Genomic DNA, 15,949 nt, shown 5'->3' on the forward strand with positions numbered 1-15,949 from the left:
CTCCTCTACATCATAACTCTCTTCCTCTTCTTCCTCTTCTCTCTCCTCTCCCTCTTATCTCTTCCCCCTCACCTTTTTACCTCCCTCTCATCTTCTTCCTCCCCTTTCCTTCTTACTACCCATTCTTCTTCTTCCTCCTCTTCTTTGATTAGTTGCAGAAATTTTTACTGAAAATAAATCCCACACATCTAGTTATAGGTTTCCTGGATGTGTTTTTGCATCTCCCTTCTCTTTTCCTAAATGAATATCTAAGATTTCTCCTTTGAAGCTCATGGGTTCTTTTTGCAAGTCAAGGTGTTAATACAGAAAAGGAATATTGTATATAAGACAGTGTGATAACATACTGACTTATAGATATCTGAACATGTCAATAAAATTAAACTGCAATGCACAGTATAGACTACTTCAAACCAATGTTTTCTCACTCAGAGTTGCTTATCTGAGCCAAACTAAGAAGATTGTTAAATACACCATACCTGGATGTCAAAACTCACTGAGTCAAATTTATTAAGACATTCCATTGAAAAAAATTCAGAATCCAATAATCAATAATGTCAGAATATCAGTAATTATTTTTATGTTTTTGAAAAATTTGCTTAAAACAGATGTACTCAAAGTAAGGTATGAGGATTAGAATGTTTCCAATCTGCAATGATACGCATGTCATGATCAACTATTATTTTAGAGACCCACTACAGTTTTACATTGCCGCCAAAATTCAACTGTGTGATAGGAAGGTTCATCTTGTTGAAGTGAGTGATAGCCTAGTTCTTAAGCTGTCTAATATTAGTTTAATACAGACATTCCAGAATAGATGTGTAGGGGTGTGCTTTTAAGAACATGGTCTTCTTTCCTCTATGTCTCATCCTCATCCTGTTGCTTTAGAAGGACCAAAGTTGTTCACATTTTTAAAATCTTGCTGTTGATTCCAATGTGGAAAGTCTGTATTAATTTTGAATCATTAGGAATGATCTACTTACAAGAAAGAATTTTTTGTTTGGATTCTTCATTTTGGAGGTTTTGGTCACGATTTATTGGCCCTATCAGTTTGGTGCCATGGTGAAGTGGCACAATGTAGGTGTAAGAGTCTTGTTAAATAAGAAACACAGAGCCAGTTGCAGAGTTAAAAGCCAAGAGGTCAGAGCAAGAGCTGAGAGCTGAAAACCTTACCCTTCACCGCTGCTGTCTTTCCTCTCCACATGATTGATGAACAAGAGTGAAATAAGCCAAGCCATTCATATCAAAGCAAAACATGACTGGAATCCTACTGTAGTAGTTGCTTTACTTGTTGCTATGACCGAAAGCTTGAGAAGAACTACTTAAGCAAGGAAATGAGTATTTTGACTCACAGTTTATGGGTACAGTCCATCATGACTGAATGGTTTGGCGGCAGGCCTGTGTGATGGTGTGTCACATAAGTGTCCACAGTCAAAAAGCTGAGAGAGGTGAACGTTGATACGTAGATCATTTTCTTTTTTATATGCAGTCCAGGGCACCAGCCCATTGGATGATGTCACTGACATTTAGGGTTTGTCTTTCCACCTGCAGTTGTATATTTCTTGAAAAACAGTCACAGAAAGTTTTGAAGTGAATTTCCACAGTAATTCTAAATCCAGATAGTCCATTGTGAACTTTCTCTTTTATGAATGAACTCTTAGTGACCGCAATGTCTTCCTTTCATTTCTATCACTATCTCTTCTACTTCCAAATATCAGTAGGTTAGCCTTAAATATGCAGACTTTTGCAAGACATTTTAAATCTAAATTATAGAAAGGGATAGACATCCAAGGATAGAGGTTTGGGGGAAACATATATGACCACTGCTCAATATAAATATTTTTATTACTGATTTATGTGAGATGGTATACAAACACTTTATGGATATGGACGATAAAGATTAGTATGAAACTTCACTCTATACATAAGAGAAACAGTACAGAAGAAAATTAATATTCTAATTACAGCAAGATCCAATCATTATTTGTCCTACCCTGAAGCCTGTAGAAGAAATAATTATACAGAATATTTTGAAGTTTGACACATTTTAATAAAGAATGAGGACTAATTAGTTTTTGGCATAAGGAATGATTCAAAGCAAAAACTATTATTTATACACCATCCATTTTATTCTATTTCTTATATACCTTTGATTTTTAAGAATAAGAAAGTTGAGCAGATATGAAACCAATATTTCCTTATTTCAGGTGGATAAAAAATAACAGCTACCTAAATTGGATGTTAAGGAAAGAACTTTCATTGTTATTTTGTTAGTTACTTTTCTGTACGTAGGAAATTTGATTCTCTGGCAAGGGCTATTAATCCATTTGAATTATTCATCTTGTTAAAAAGTTGGACATGTGTTTTCATGAACATTTGCATGGGTGCATGTATATGTACAGACATATACATGGAGTTCAGAAAATAACTTCTGTACCAATCTTGGGGAGGCTGTATACCTCCTTTGAAATAAGGGCTCTCCTTGTTCTGAGACACACAGATTAGGCTAGACAGGTTAGCCAGGTCCCATGGATTGATTTTTCACCTCCTTCCCTAGCACCGAGACTCCAGGTTCACACCATTATGACTGACACTTTTATTTGGGTTGTAGAGATTGCACTCAGGCCCTCATGCTTACAAGGCAAGTGTTCACTCACTGACTCCTCCCACCAGTTCCAAAGATTCTTCTGGCATATAATATGTTAAAGATATTATGATAGACAGATGCTGGCTTCTATAACATACTATTCATAACCCATTAACTCAATAAAACTCACTGATACAGGAGATAAATATTTAGAGATGTAAACCTTTGTATTCAGCAAGTCAGACACTGGATCAGATTCAATAGAAGAACAAGAAGAAAAAGTGTTTTGATTAGGTAACTCAGATTTAGATTCCAGCTATGTGCTTATATTAGTTCTGGGACCTTGGGCCTTTGGCCTGCTTAACTTTTCTCAGCTTCAATTTCCTTATCTGTAAAATGAGGAACATAACATACCAAAAGATCAGTGTTAAGATTAAGTGATAAAATGTGTGAGTACAGACACATATAATTTTATTAGTTTCAATCGCTGATGGTACAGACATGAGAATTGAGTCTTTGAAAGTAAGAATCATTTCCTTGAGGTTATATGGCAACAAAAACCATATTATAGGAATAATGGACATTATCTGTGCCATGAAGCATTCTTATACTCAATTTTGTAGGAACACATTTATTTCAAGTGCTAAAGACTCTCAAATTTGTGTTTTTGCAAGGAATACCTTCATATAATAGCTTTACACACAGACATGTAGAATAAAGCAGTTGCTTAAAAACATTTTGCAATTGAAAGTCTTCTTAAACTCTTATGTCATGCAAAGCTGACCTTTCTCAGAGAAGATGAAAACAATATTAGAGATTTCACAAATTTAGTTACCACACCCGACAAGGTAGTCACTGAAAACATGTGGCACTGCTCTTTTCATGCAATGTGTCCTTTGACGGTAGCAGGCTGCTCATTACTCATTATCTAGATGTCAGGGGGTTTATGTGTGAGCGTTACTTAAACATTTTGTGCAGACTCACCAGTAGATATGAATTGTGAATTCTTTTCATCTCACTGGGTTGTACCTTCAGAGTGCATTACTAATTCATAGTTCTGAAAATGCATTTCTGATTAAACTTATTCTATCATAGATGTCAGTTTTACAGTGTAAATGTTGATCATTAAATTTGAAAATCAGCAAGTAAATTGTTGTTATTAATGATAAAATATTGTCTAAAAAGTGACCAAAAATGAATGCTTTGGGACTGATGAGATGTTAGTTTTTAAAAGCACATTACTCTTTCAGAGGACCTCAGCTTCTTTCTGGGATCCACACTGGGTGTCTCACAAGCACCTGTAAATCCAGTTCCAAGGAATCTGATACCCTTTTCTGCTCTCTGGGTGTATTAGTCAGGAATCCCTAGAGAAACAGAACTGATATTGTGTGTGGGATTTATTAGTTATTTAAAGGCTATGGGTCAAAATTTTCCAACAATGGGTGTCTCCAGAAAGAAAGTTCAAGAATCCAGTAGTTTGGGATCCATAACCCTGGATGTCTCAGCTGGCCTTCAGTAGCCAGCATCCCAAGGAAGTATGATATAATACAGTGAAGTAATGAATTTACCAGCAAGAGTGAGGGCAAGCAGGCAAGGAGAAGGTGGTTCCTTCTTCAATTTCCTTTATACAGTCTGCCACCTAAAGGCATGGCCCATAATTAAGGTAGATAATCCCATTTCAAATGAGTAAATGAAGAAAATCCCTTAATGGCTTACCCAGCTGCTTAGGTTTTAGTTAATTATAGATGTAGGCAAGTTGACCAGCAAGAATAGCCAGTACACTGTGGTGGCACAGCCATATCTAAATGGAATGGCAGAAGTCATAAAGCCAGCACAACTACTTAACAAAGATCAAGCAGAGCTAAACCACATGATAGCTGCCATGTCACCTTTGGTTTTCATCTCTACCTGTTACGTACTTGGGGAACTTTTAATATTTGTACAATTGGAGGATATTGGATTGATGGAAAATTACTTATGAATCATTTATGCCTTCTCCAAGGAATGCTGCTTCTAAGCTTACCCAGGAAAGTCCTGAACATACTATCCTCCCCACCCATGCTTTTAGGAAGGTATCCTTATTTACTTGAAGGTCTTCCTTATGCCTTGGAGGTCATGACACACATGAAGAAGCCAGAGGTCTCTTCATGAGGCTATGAGACATTCTTGAAACATCTGTCCTTGTACTTACTCAGGAACAAGATATTCAAAACAAAATAAATTGCAAGAGGTCAACAAGATTTAGTGGGCTAGAGGAATTGTACGCAGTTCAGATTACAAACATTTTCCCACTGTACACTCAGACAGTTACATGGCATACAACTCTGCCCTACACAGAGACATACTGATGAGCAAAGTATGAAGTGGAAAGAAGATAAAAGTATGAGGTGTCAGGACCTCCCTCTCTTAGGTGTTAGCTCATGTAGAGCCACTATAATGTCATATGACCAAGGAACAACAGAATGCCAGGGTTATACACATAGAAAAATTCTATAAATATATAAATGTGAACACTGATTGTATTATGTCAGAATTTGAATCCACAGCTTTAGCCTGAGGATTTTTCCTGGGCATTCTAACCACTGAAAGTTAATAATACACTGCTTGAGACATGGCAAAATGTCCACAGTGGTTAAAGATTTTTGTTTTGGTCTAGTGTCCTTGAAGCAACCAAAGCAACCAGCCTGAGCACAGGCTGTCTTATTCCTCTAGATTCTCAAAAATTGTGTTATGGTGTTAATGAGTAAGAATGATAACTCTGTTTATTAATGATGTCAAAACTTCAGGGGAAATGATTGGGAATTATAACTCTGTTCTGTCATAGTTTATTAATGATGACTAAAAGATGGGCAAAAGAAAGTGAAACATGTTTCCAAAAACAAAATGATATGATATATGTTTTGGAACATCATGAATGTATCTCTGCTAACTAAATTCTGTATAAATAAAGAAGTACTCTATCTGCTAGTCAGTCAGGCTGCAAGATTCTCCTGACCACTAGGGCCAAGCTCACTTCTTTCCTCGCTGACTCCTTACGTCCTTGGCAGGACCCATCCACTGCCAGAGATGGCTCTCAGCACTCTGGTGTCTGCACACATGTGGTGCACATACAGACATACATAAAATGCACAAACACATAAAAACAAATAAAATCTCTATAAAATTAGTAGCAATAAGAGTACTTTGAAACAAAAAGACTGGTTGATCTTTCAGTCAGCAGTTATATGTTTGGTTATATTGATTGCATTGATTACATATATTACAATCAAAAGAATAACAACAGTTATTTTTTAACTAATTAATGAATTGAGTTTGAAAGAGTTTCTTGTAGTCCTGACTAGCTTTGAGCTTGCTATATGAAATGTTATTTAAACTAACTTCAAAGATGAATCTGAGGGATCAAGTAAATCAGCAGTGAAAGCAGTAAGAATTCTGTGAACAGAATTTTATAGGTATTGAAAAACAAAGCAAGAAAAGCAGACTTGAGCAGCAAGAGGAATTTGCCTTCAACCTCCCACACTAGCAGTTACCCTCCTTCGCCAGAAACAACAATCACGTTTCTACCAGGTTAAGCAATAAGTTTTATTTTCATGTATAAAAGCAAGTCCTAAGAGAAGGGGGCTTCAAGTTTGGATAGATTAGCATAGCTGTGATATAACTTGTAACGTACTTTCTATGTCTTTATTCTGCCAACCATAATCTGCAGGCTTTGCTTTTCCACTGCTCTCCTTATTTTCTTTAGGTGGCTGGTATCTGATCCAAGAAGTACATCCAAGTCAGCCAGGAATGGTTTTTGTTCTCATTGTCTTGTTGCTTAATAATGGTTTCAGAAATTCCCTTCCCTTGCAGAATCCCTTCACAGCTCATTGAACAGAACTGACTTAATAGTAGGACCACAGAAATAGAAGTGAAATTATTTCCTATTCCTATAGGATTTTGCCCGACTAGCTATCTTATAGAATGAACAGAGCCTGCCATCAAAGAGAGCTATGGACAACATGTGTGGTATTTGTTTAGTTCTTCAGTGTGGTGGTAAAGGGGGAGGAAGACAAGGACTACTCTAGTATCTGAACAGATTAGTTCTATTTACTGTGTATGGAAGACAGGCAAATGGTTTGTGTAGGTGTTCCATTCATTGCAAAAGTTTTGGTAGAATGTTGGGGATTCTGTGGACTATAATAGGTTAAAAATGGAATGGAGTGCTGGAATTGAGAGGAGTGTTGGCAATTCATTCTATAGTATTAATTATAAAGAAAACACAGGTATAGAGCTCAATGGAAGAGAACTCAAGATTTAATTTGAACACAATTACTTAAAATGCACCTCAGACCAAGAGAACATAATAAAGTAACCAGAAATAAGCATAGCTATTATGATATAATTTTTGACAAAGATACTAATAAAATACCCTGAGAAAAGACAATCTATTTAGTAAATGATGCTGGGAAAACTGGATATCTACCTGTAGTAGAAAGTAGGGCTGTATTTCTAATCTTACACAAAAATAAGAGGTCTAAGTAGATCAACAACTTTAATATAAACCTAAGATGCTGAAACTTCTGGAGAAAAACTCAGGGGGCAGGTCTCAGGACATAGGTCCAGCAAGTGCCTTAAATAGAAACCCAATTTCACAGGAAATAGACCCAAGCATTGACAAATGGGATTACATGAAAGCAGAGGTTTTCTGCAAAGCAAGAGAATCTATTGACAGAATGAATACACAATGTTTAGAATGAGAGAAAAGTCTGTCAGCTATATTCCAGATTTGACTCACAAATAAAATGTGTAACTAACTGCAAACATTTAAACACCAAAAATTCCCTTTGCATTTAATACATGGGCCAATGAACTGAATAGATAGTCTTTGGAAGAATAAATGTAATTGTCCAATAAATAAATAAACACACACATAAGTAAATCTAAAAATGTTAAGCATTTTCAGTCATTGGGCAATGAACATTACAATTAATTTGTGTCTCAGCCTTCTCCTAGTTAGAAGGACAACTAATGTTAAGAGGAGTGCAGGGAAGAGAAAAACGTAACTGGAGTTTTCTCCAGGCCTGCCTGGGTCTGCAGGTGCTCAGACCCAAATAAATACACAGAAACTTACATTATTAATTAAAACTGTATGACCTAATGGCTCAGGCTTCTTGCTAGCTAGATCTTACATCTTAAATTAACCCATTTCTATAAATCTATACCTTGCCACGTGGTTTACGGTATCTTTACGTCTAGCTTCTCATGGCGGCAGCTGGCAGCATCTCTCTGTTCTGCCTTTCTCCTTCCTCCTCTCTAGACTGGCGGGTGAGAGAGATTTGTTCTGTCTATGGGCCAGGTGGGACACGGAAAACTTCAGCTACAGAAAACGTTGGTCTTGATAGAAGTGCAAATGGGTGCGTTCACATTGGGAATTGATGTGGAGGTTAATCTCAAACAAAAAGCAACAAAATAACAATGAAAACATAGGACCACTATATGATATACCGCTATCATTCCTGGACACATACTCCAAAAGAGTCTATATTCTACCACAGAGATACTTGCACATCCATGTTTATTGCTACTCTACTCACACTAGCCAGAAATGGAATCAGCCTAGTTGTCCTCCAAACTATAATAGGAAAATGAAAATACAGTACACACACTTCAGGATGCTTTATTTAACCACAAAGAAATATGAATTTGCTTATTATACATTTACAAGAAAAGGAATGCTATTTAATAGTCTATTAATTGAGTTAAGTGGGGATTACAGTGCTGCATGTTCTACTCTATTTGTAGATCTTAGCTTCTAATTTTTATGTATGTGTATATATGAGGGAGGAAGTTTGGACATGGGACATTAAATTAGAAGGGGCACAGAATAAAGAGAAAAGAAGCTTTCATGGAGGCAGGTCTGAAGGTAATAGAACACATGTAATAAGAAAATGGAAAGGGGAATTCTGGGTATGGAAAAGGTAGAAATAGGGATTACAGAAGGAGGGACCAGAGAAAGGATCTTGTTTTTCTTGGCTGAGTATCAAGTGAAACTAAATAGATATGAACATGACATAAAGAAATCTATGTTTTTTGAAAGAACTGAAAGTACTTTTTTTCAACTCTTTAAACATGAACACAGGCAGTGAAAATGTACTCATACTTTTTATTCACTCTGGACTTCAGCTCATGAGATTGGTCTACTTACATTCAGATTGGTTCTTACCCACATAGATAAACATATGTCTAAAAGACATACCCATGGGTGTATATCTTCAGGTGAATCCGAATCCAGTCAACTCGACAATGAAAAATCACCATAATACTTTATAGCTATTTACAAACATGACTATCTGTAGTTGTACTGTGAGTACATTTTCAAAGAAATCTATTATTTTGTGTGCTAACTAAAAATTAAATTAAATTAAAATAAAGCAGATAAGTGTATTTAGAAAAAAATTTACTAATAGAATAAGAGGACTAACTACTCACATATATGCTTGTCAGGTAATGCTGGCATTTGAGGTCACTGTTAGGTTAGAATGGATTGATCTATTTGATGGTATTTGTTGTCCGATAGTGGCAGTAAGCCAAGTGTGTGTAGGTGTAAGTGGGATTTCAGGAGCAATCATTAGTGTTCATAGTCTGTCACTAAGACCTCATGTACAGTGTCATGCTTTTTTTAGTTCTTGTTCCATGCTGGGGTTCTGAACAGGATTATAAGACAGCAATGTTCCTGGTGAACATGCTGGAGGGATTCTAAGATGAGTGTATGAAAGAGCTTATATACTATGTTACATAGCATCTCATATGTATCAGTAAATATCTTGCTTGCTTATATTATTTTTATATTCATGAGACGATGAGAATTAATGAGAAGAAATAAACCCACTTCCACCCATTATCTATGAGATTAAGTATGGCTATGAATTTCTGTCTTCAAGTCAAAGATATCAGAAAACTATGTAACACCCCTCACCAATAACAAAAATTTTTACCCAATTTACAAATTTAATTTTTCAATGGGAAATACTTATCCATTTCATCTCTACTCATGTTTGTTAACTATTTTGTGTCCCCCAAAATAGTTGATAAACTATAAAGTCAAGTCTTGAAGTCAGAAATCATATCTGTACTGAATGGATCCATGGAGAAATGCTGGACAGCTGTGTATGTGGTGTTTGTCCCCACAGATTAGTTAAATATGTGCTGTAATTGAATGCAGTGCCTCTCTAATATTGGTAAATGGAAATCAGTAAGCAAGCATTCATCAAATACATATTGTACCCGATGGAATTTTAAGTCTATGTCCTTAGAGAAAAGGAATGCTATCCTATCGGCTACTAATTGACATTTTTTTCCTAAACCAGCAGAGCAGTAGAAGTCTAACTAGCATTACAAGTGTTTGCTAATGTGAAAAATCATGAAAAGAAAGGAACAGTGGCCAAGCATGGATATGCCTTCTTGCACTGGATTGCCCTTGTTATTCACAAGGATCATACATTTTCTCCTGGCCTTGCTGACCATAGATGGATGGTGAGGATGTTAGATGTCCTTCATCTGTCATTTAACTGTTGACAGAAAATATATTCATTCCTGTGTTGTTATCTTTATTTTCCACCTGAGTAGTCCAGAACATTTTTGTGGTCTTATAAACTCATATCAGCATTATGTTAAAGGAAAGAAAGTACCATTGAATGGTACTTAATAAGTTATGGATATTTAAAAGTTATAACAAAAGAAGATCATACTGGTTTTTTACTTAGTATTTCTCTCGAGTTTTTAGAATGTATGAAGTCTAGGACTTAATATTATTTTTAACTTTTTTTTTTTTTTTTGGTTTTTTGAGACAGGGTTTCTCTGTGTAGTTTTGTGCCTTTCCTGGATCTCGCTCTATAGACCAGACTGGCTTCGAACTCACAGAGATCCTCCTGCCTCTGCCTCCTGGGTGCTGGGGTTAAAGGGGAGTGCCACCACCGCCCAGCTATTAATGTTACTTTTTAAGAAAAAAATTTTTATTCATTTTACATACCAACCACAGATCCCTCTTTCATCCCTCCTCCCACTCCCCCAAGCCATCCACCCACCCCCCTCCCTTCCTCCAAAAGCACAAAGGCTTCCATGGGGAGTCAGTAAAGCCTAGTACATTCAATTGAGGCAGGATCAAGTCGTCCCCCCGCTTCCCCGCATCAAGGCTGATTAAGGCATCCCACCATAAATAATGGGCTCCATAACTTCAGCCCATACATCAGGGATTGATCCTGATCCTACTGCCAGGGACTACTCAAACAGACCAAGCTACACAACTGTTATGCATATGTGAGGGCCTAGTCCAGTCCCATGCAGGTTCCACAGCTGTTGGTCTAAAGTTCTCCATGAGTAAACTGGGGTTTACTCAAAGGGGAGCAATTGAGGGGGGATAGGGATGAGAACATAAGGGAGCAGGATGGTCAAACTGAGGGAGGGACAGAGTGGGAGAACAAGGAAAGAGCTATCTTGATAGAGGGAGACATAATAGGGTTAGGGAGAAACCTGGTGCTAGGGAAATTCCAAGGAATCCACAAGGATGACTCCAGGTTAGATTACTAGCAATAGTGGAGAGGGGGCCTGAACTGGCCTTTGGCCTTCCCTGTGATCAGATTGGTGACTACCCAAACTGTCATCATCAAGCCTTCATCCAGTAACTGATGGAAGCAGATGCAGACAGAGATCCACAGCCAAGCACCAGGCCAAGGTCAGGATTTCAGTTAAAGAGAGAGAAGAGGGGTTATATGAGCAGGGGGCGGGGGGGGGGTCAAGATCATGATGGGGAAATCTGAAGAGGTAACTGAACCAAGTCGTCGGACTCATGAACTTGAGGACTTAGTCTTTTAAAACATAGTCTCTTTTGATAATTTCTGTTCTAATTATGTTAGTGCCATCAAAAAAAAATTTGTGATTCTCTGTATTTTTTGAAAATAAATTATTTAAAATATTTTCTTGTTACATAAGACATTGAAATTAATAATTTAAATTTATCATTTAGAAATTAAACTAAAACATACAATTAAAAGAAATAGTTTCTATTGGAATCTATTTCTGGCCAATACTTATATATTTACTGATTTAAAAGTTTCCAGGACTGCTGGAGAAATAGATAGCTCAGCAGGTAAGAGCACATACTGGTTTTTCAGAGGACCCAAGTTCAGTTCTCTGCACTCATGACAAATCCACAATAGACCTATATCTTCAGCTTCATAGGATATGGTGCCCTCTACAGGCCTCTATAGGTACTACACGCATGTTTCTGCACTACTGAGCTTGAGCTGGTACAGGCACACCCACACACACTACAGACACACACACACACACACACACACACACACACACACACACACACACACCACCACCACCACCACCACAACCACCACAAGAATAAAAATAAAAATCTTTTAAAAAAGCACTTTAAAAATCCCAATACTAGTGAGGTGTTTTCCCTTTTGAGCACTGACTAGGAATTTGCAGTAGAATACATACATACTTTTCGATCCCTGTGGGATTATTTCTCCTGAAGAAATAATTTACTTTATCACTGATTGATTAGCTAACCAATAATCCCATCGTCCTCATAATTATATGACTAATAGTTGAGTGCAAAAATGACCTTGAAGGTTTTTTTCAGTATTATTGTGTGGCTTCATTTTAAAATATAAATAACAAAATAAAAACATTTTCCACACAATATCTGATATCTAATTAATGCTTTCCAGAGTAACTGTGGTATCAAACATTTCCTCTAATTATATTCATTAGTGGCTTCTCTCGGACAAGTTTTAATTAAGTTGTACAATGAAGATCAATACTCATTGTGTATTCATTGTAATTTACAACACGCATATATACTGTTCAGAACAATTTAATTACTGTAATTGTAGCAAAGAAGACACTTAGAAATTGCACTCTATTACTGCCAATCCCCTCTTTAATAAGTTTGTTAAAGTCACTGGGAAATTAACTTTTGAAAATTCACATTTTTGTGCACCCTATCTACATCTCAGTTGTTTTTAATACTGCTTTAAAATTTATATATATATATGGAAATTGAGTCATTAATGACATTATTGAAAGTATTTTTCATAGAGTCCATCATAAATATTGAGAATGTCCATCATAATTATACCAATTTTGTAAGAAATAATCTAGGTAAACTGCTTGGGTAGACTACCCTGCTTTATTTATGTAAATTAGACTCCTATCATTTTATTAACTTTACATTCTTACCTAAGGGTTTATTTTATTTTGTTTTATAAGGAATGGTTCCAAATATGGTAATTTCTGTTAAGGGATATTATCCCTGTAACACACTATAAAACAAATGTAGAGTAGAAATTTTTGGTAATATCAATAGATAAATATGAGAGCATGTCAACCTTGGAACTATTGAAACTTGGAAGTCATAATTTTTTCATGGAGATCTATGTTGTTTTGGGGGGATTGTTTAGCCATATGCTTGGCCTCCTCAACTCCAATTAACTACTACTGAAATGCTGATTCAGACACAGTTCACTGACAGGATGGTTTATTCATAAGGTATAAAGCTATGGAAAATTTGAGCTTAGCCTGGTGTATACACTTGAGTTGTTGGTTGTAGGTTTTTTCAAGGTTAGTCTGTATATGTATATGTGTGAGTCTCTTTCTCTCTCTCTCTCTCTCTCTCTCTCTCTCTCTCTCTCTCTCTCTCTGTGTGTGTGTGTGTGTGTGTGTGTGTATAACTACGTACATGTGAAGGCAGGTCCTTGCAAAGGCCAGGAGAAGATGTCATCTGATGATCGGGAGTCACAGGCTTATATGATCTGTCTGAGATAGGTGATGGAAACAGAATCCATATATTCTGCAATGCATGTTGTGTTTCTTTAAGGGAGTAAAACAACCCAGTGTAAGTGATAAGAACTGAGTGGTATCAGGACACTTAGTAATAATAGCACACTCATATTTAGGAAGGGGAAGGTCAGTGATGACTGGTACTATCTCATAAAGTGGCAAATAAATATGAAGAATTAGCAATTTTCAGATGATAGTTTGTTGATATTATCTAAAACTGTGAATTATTGGAAAGGAAAGTATGTTATACAGATTCAATGGGAGTATTTTGATTACCCTTCCATTATACAGTCCATCATGGAAGAAACTCAAGGCAAGAATCTGGAGGTAGGAACTGGTACAGAAATCATGTAGTATTTCTGTCTACTGGCTTGCTCTCTATGGCTTGCTCAGCCTGCATTTTTATATTTTTATTTTACATACTAACTGTAACTGTTTTCTTTTTGACATCTGAATACCTGACTGACCAAGGTTTCAAGAATTTATCCTGCCTTATACTATAAAAGATGACAATATAATTTTATAAGATTTTTCTCAATTCGAAATTTTCTAATTGCTGATGTAAACATCTTATCTGCATCTTGAGTTTTGTTTCTAAGAACAAAATTGTAACATGAATCTTAAAGAGTTCTTATTAATGAAGCTCAAACCCGAGGCCAGTTATTGGGGTGAATGCTGGAAGATCAGAGATACAGAACAAGCCACGGCTACCTCACCTTTCTAGTTCCTCAGGTGATCCTGTTTCCTCAGACTGGAAGCTTCTGAGTCCTCATCCCAATGGCTCTCAGCTGGACTGTGTTGCTCCAAAGCCCGAATACTTCTCCAGCCAAATGCTTAACTAACTAAATGCTTAACTCCTTAGTTCCTGGCCCTCATGCCTTATATACCTTTCTCTTTCTGCCCCCACTCCCTGGGATTAAAGGTTGTATTTCTGGGATTAAAGGCGTGGGTCACCATGTTTAGCTGTTTTTAAAGTGGCCTTGAACTCAGAGATCCAGCTAGCTCTTTCTCCCAAGTGCTGGGATTAAAGGTGTGTACCACCACCGCCCAACTTCTGCTATAGCTTACTTTTCCCATTTCCTAGCCACCATTTTTGGCTTTGTTCTCTGACACCAGATATGTTTATTTCAGGGAACACACAATATTTTGGGGAACACAATACCACCACACAAAATCATTTGTTTTCAGAAGGAATTAGATTTTATATAGTCTTGGGAAGTGAGATGTATGGATTTCTCATCAAATACATTATTTGTTTATTTAAAGACTGCATTTTCACAAAATAACATTAAGTAATATTATAGACATTACTTAGATATAGATATAGTAATATTATAAATATCCTACTTTATTTATTGTCTTATATATTTGTAGTATATTCAAATATCAATGACTACCCTTTCAAAATTGAATTAACAGCTCAGCTAGTGTCATAAGGCCATTAGTTAACTTCTATATACATTCTGAACACCCAAACAGCAATATAGATAAATGTAGACTGTTAGTTCAGGTGGCAGTAACCAAAGCTTGAAGACATTGGAGGTCTGTCATTAATAATGGATGTCTAAAGCTACAAATTAGGCAGAGGCCAGTGAGGAATTCAGCTTCTGCTAGCCAGGCTAGTTATCAGTTCCTAGAGTTCCAATTCCTAGAGTCCAAACATCAGTTTGGACTACAGGTTGAAGCTCATCTGACTGCAACACAGTAACATACACAGTTTGATTATATGAGCTAGTTTATCTCGACTACACAGGCATACTGTTGCTCAATATCAAAGATAAATCAAAAGAATCATTAAAATGAATAAACATAACAATTAAAGTGTTCACTCCCCTGGTATTTAGTCATGTCTAGACAGAGCCCTAGTGTCCCAGATACACCGAAAGGAGGACAAGGACATTTATGTTTAATGTAGCCTGATTCCCACAGAGACAAGAAAAGCCGATAATAAGGTAAAATGAAGAGAATGGCCCTTGCTAAAGAGGTCGATGTAATGTCATGGCTGGCAGGACTTATGTGGTCAGGATAGCAGGACAATTGTGATTTGTTTGTTTTGTTTTCCTTCTTTAAAGTATTGTGTTTCAGTAAAGGCATCATTCCTTGAAGGAATTAACAGTTCTACAAACAGTATGAGGCCAATATGATTAATGTAGGTAAAAATGATGAAAAGAACATATGACAAAAATTACATTCAGGGAAAGCGAAGAGTATGTGATAATTAGCAAGTCCTGTGCTTTCTACAATCTGGTGATTGATTTACTTTACTTTGCTAATACTATTATATGTTTTAAATTCATTTATAGATACACACTTCCATGTGTATATTTTCTCATGTGTGAAATAAACCTAACTTATATTTTAATTGTACACTAGTTTAAGAAAATATCCAAAGTTCCAGTTTAGGTTGTGATTCTATCTTATAGTGATTTTTCTCTTACTTTCTAAATATAGTCTGATAACCCATTTCCTTGCCTATCAACTCTCGTTCATTTTATACTTCAAGCTTACACTTGCAGATACAATAATGCC

General features: G+C 36.4%; 1 protein-coding gene across 7 annotated transcripts in view; it reads left to right on the forward strand.

The window, feature by feature from the left end:
* Positions 1 to 15,949, forward strand: part of Epha5 (EPH receptor A5) — a 346,534-nt gene that overhangs the window by 13,946 nt on the left and 316,639 nt on the right. The gene's annotated exons all lie outside the window — the stretch shown is intronic.

This window comes from Onychomys torridus, chromosome 10 (assembly GCF_903995425.1).
Source record: "Onychomys torridus chromosome 10, mOncTor1.1, whole genome shotgun sequence".
NCBI classification, from domain to species: domain Eukaryota; kingdom Metazoa; phylum Chordata; class Mammalia; order Rodentia; family Cricetidae; genus Onychomys; species Onychomys torridus.